General features: G+C 54.2%; 1 pseudogene; it reads right to left on the bottom strand.

Moving 5' to 3' along the window:
• Positions 1-342: 342 nt before the first annotated feature.
• Positions 343-892, bottom strand: LOC101559788 (annotated as a pseudogene).
• Between the last annotated feature and the right edge of the window lie 2,965 nt (positions 893-3,857).

The following is a 3,857-nucleotide window of genomic DNA, read 5'->3' as shown; positions in this document are numbered from 1 at the left end:
CTCAGAGCCTGGGGTACCAGGCCCACCTGGAAGCAGTTTGCCTGTGACAAAACTCTCTTGTCACCCTGGAAGTGCCGCTTGCTTTAGTAGGGAATGAGTCCTTGGCATTGAATTTAGGACACAGGGACAGAAGGGAAGGGTCCCTTTCCAGGGAGATTTCTGGACACTGGCCAGTTTAGATGCCCTTGCCTGGCTTTTGCTACCAGGTGTCTCCCTGACTCAAAGGCACAGGTGAGCACAGGGCTGGGCTTAAGGTCACCTTCCAACTTAGATTTAATTTCTTTTTAAAAAAATTTTATTTGTAAAAAAAAAAAAATTATTTGCATTTATTTTATGCTTAATTTATTCCCGTGCCACAAGTTTTTGTTTCTCCAGTTTCCTCTGGGATATCTTCTGTGCAACTTCCTCCTCTGGTTTGGGGACAATTTGCTCCTTTTCAGTAAGGATCATCTCAGTATGGCAGGGGGAGCTCGTGTGTGGATGAATCCGGCCATGAGCTCTGCAAGTACGGCGGCGGCGCATCTTGGGTGCTTTGTTCACCTGGATATGTTCGATAACCAGAGAATTTACATCAAAACCCTTAAGCTCAGCGTTACTCTGCATTTTTAAGCATGTGCAGCAAAAAATCAGCACTTTTTTTGGGCCACCGACCCTGTGTCCAGCCCCACTGTTTGGCCTGGGCACACTTACCAGCTCCACCATTGTAACGCTGGAATGGTACACACTGCTTCTTTAATGTGACATCCTTCAGATAGTTGGTGGCCTTTCGGATATGCATACCCCTGATGTCCTGGGCAGTTTCATGCGTGTTCTTAAAGTGAACGCAAAGATTTGAGCCTCTTGATTTGCATGATTTTGTGGGGTTTTCTGGGTTAAGAGAGTAGCAGACCATTTTCACAAGTCACCTCCGGTGCTCACAGGAAGAGCTAGATTTAATTTGTGAGTTTGTATTCATTCATTCTTCTTCTTTTTTAATGTATTTGGTTTTTGCAGGGTCTCACTATGCAGCTCAGACTCTTAGTGATCCTCCTGTTTTCGGTCTCCCTAGAGCAGGGATTACAGGCATGTGCCACCAAGAGGTCTCTTGGTCTCCATGGCTGGCTTAGTGAGCCTGGGGGCCAGGCTGGCACAACACCCCCCCGCCCCCTGCGTGCACCCCCAGGCTTGCCTAAGCAGGCACTTAGTCTGCTGAGTTAACTCATCAGCCCTTGATGGCTCTTCTTCGATGCTGTTTTTTAAAAAGCAGAGACTTACTTGGGAGTACATTCATTTTTTTTTTTTAACATTTATTGTGTGTGTGTGTGTGGCCAGCTCAGCCCACCAGGGGGCGGGGTGGGCGGGCATGTGGTGCTGGGGATTGAACCGCAGTCCCTGTGCTTTGCCAAGCTTGTTCCAAGTAGGTGCTTTAGACCACTGAGCCATCTCTCCAGTCCCATTTTTTTCTTTTCTTTTTTTTTTTTTAACCAAAATCTGAGCTATATTCTTTAAATTATTTATTTGTGTGTGTGTGTGTGTGTGTGTGTGTGGCCAGCTCAGCCCACATCATACACAATGCTACAGCAACTCTTGTAGGTGACCAGCAGCCTGCAGGTCAAGGATGGTTGTTTTGTTGGGGGATCTCACTCTGAGGACATATTCTAGTAAAAAGTGGAATAATCAGAACTTCTTCACTGCAGAGCAATGGTGTGTTCTGTTGTGCATGAGAACTACCTGGAGCGTTCTGAAGCTACAAACTACCAGGGAGACCCCTCGACTTTTGATTCTGGGGATCTAGGGTACAGCCGGAGAAACTGCGTTTGTAGTGAGCTCTGACTGTCTCCTAAGGATGACACTGCTGGTCTGGGAGCTGACTTTGAAAAACATTGCCTCACAGTGTGCACTACACAGCTGCTGGCAGCCAGCAGCACCCGCTGACTTGAAGAGCCACGCCACCCTTAGGAGACAGTGCTCAGGAAGGATCTGTCATCATGGACTCTCGCCAGATTCTCCGAAGCGCCCTGTGAGTGACCCAGAAGTCTGGCTAGAGGCCGTTCCTCTGGACCCAACCTTGAGCTCCTGCTTCCTGATGTGGCCTAGAGGACCAGGCTTTTCTGCGCAGCAACTGCCAAGCCCTGCACCATGAATAACCCCGCGGGAGCCAGGGATGCCTCAGCCACGACACAGCAGGCCTGAGACGTGCTCTGGCTCGGTCAGGACAGGGACAATCGGAGCCCACATCCCCAGATATGGTTCTCTGCCAGGTCTAGAGGTTTCAGACCCCAAAGCTGTGTCACAGGGGGTTGGGGGAGTGGGGAGAGGCACAAGTGCGGTGCAGCAAGGACAAGGACCCACCGCCCTCCCACACCCTTCCTGGTGGCCTGGGTAGGACCCTTTCTGCCCTCGAGGACGAGGACGGCCCAGTCGCAAATCGAGAGGCCGGCTTGGAAGAGGGCTGGGTCACCTGCCTCGAAGCAGGCGCTGGGAGTGGAATTCCTGTGGGCTTCAAAGCTGCCGCAGGCCCCGCCGCCGTTGTGCGGGTGGAGCCTGGCTCCAGTTCCAACCCGACTGCGCCGTTCAAGGCATGCCTCGTGCTTCCGAGGCTCTCACGGGCTGAGGTCTAGTCTGATATGATCTGCTCGTTGTCCTAATCCCAGCATCTATCCCACAGCGGGCACCCTGAGTAAGAAACGAAGCAATGAAGTTCTTCTAGAGTCTGCTCACCCCTGCAGAGGGGCCTAGACGAGGGTTTTGAGGCCCCCTTTGCCTGCTGCAGCTGCAAGGCTGGCTCCCGCAATCAGGACAATCTCCTCACAAGCTCGGACCTGGGATGAGCCTCCGGGAAACAGCCAGCCTGCTATCCTAGGGAGGGCAGGGCCAGCCACAGGAGGGGTCAGCGCTGGGCGGGCTGGCTTCTTCCCCAGAGGAGCTGTGCTGTGGGACTGTGGGAGCACCCCCCCTCCGCCCCAGCCGAGGCGGGGCTGGCCCTGGCTGGATCGCGCCACCCTGCCCCCACGCCGCAGTAATACTGGAACCAGAGTGGGGGCGGGGTGGGGATGCGCGAGCGCGCGAATCCCTTTCAGACTCAGATCTTAACTTCTCCTCTCTCGCAAGACTCTCGTCCCTAGCCCAAAAGATGAAAGCGAGGCTCGGGGGATTCTGCTGGCGGAAAGGCGCCAAGCGCTACTTTTGGTCTAGGTGGGGCCGGGCTGGCGGGGAGTGGACGCAAGGCTGGGGGCGCTGGGGGCGCCCGCGGGGTGGGGAGGCGGGAAGCTGGAAGCGGCGCCGGGGGCGCAGCCCCTCGGTGAGGTCCCATCCCAGGCTTTGAAGTGGCCGTGTGTGCTGCCCCCTGGCGCGCGCTCCGCCCAGCCGCTCCCCGCGGCGTGGGAAAGGCTGGCAGCTGGGCTGTCCGCTAGGGGCCGCAGGCTGCGCCTCGGGGCTAGCCTTGGAAGCCACTGCACCTCCTTGGGACACAGCGGGGGACCAAGCCACTGAGGAGCCAGGACTGGGACGGTTCTAGGGAAAATCCCACGGGCCATTTGGGCAGCGTGTTTGTGTTGGGGTTTAAAACCCTACAGACCTTTGTTCTACTCATTCGATTGCTGCGAAGCAAATCATCATAGATGTGCGAAGATGTTGTGCTTACCACAAGCAAGCCAGGTGCGTCCTTTCGAAGTGGTAAACTGAGGAAATATCCAGGGGCAGTAGAAATGGTTATATTCACTAATTGAGTAGTTCTCTGCGCTGCGCTGTGATCCAGCCACCGTTGGAGGAGACCCAACGGCTCCAAATCATCAGCAGTGACTACACAGAAAAATATTTACTGCCAAATGAATAAATAAAATTTAGACATGGGCTGGTGAGATGGCTCAGTGGTCTAA

Source organism: Octodon degus, unplaced genomic scaffold, assembly GCF_000260255.1.
Source record: "Octodon degus isolate 3935 unplaced genomic scaffold, OctDeg1.0 scaffold00029, whole genome shotgun sequence".
NCBI classification, from domain to species: Eukaryota; Metazoa; Chordata; class Mammalia; order Rodentia; family Octodontidae; genus Octodon; species Octodon degus.
The sequence above is the reverse complement of the archived record's forward strand: the minus strand, read 5'-3'. Positions and strand labels throughout refer to the sequence as shown.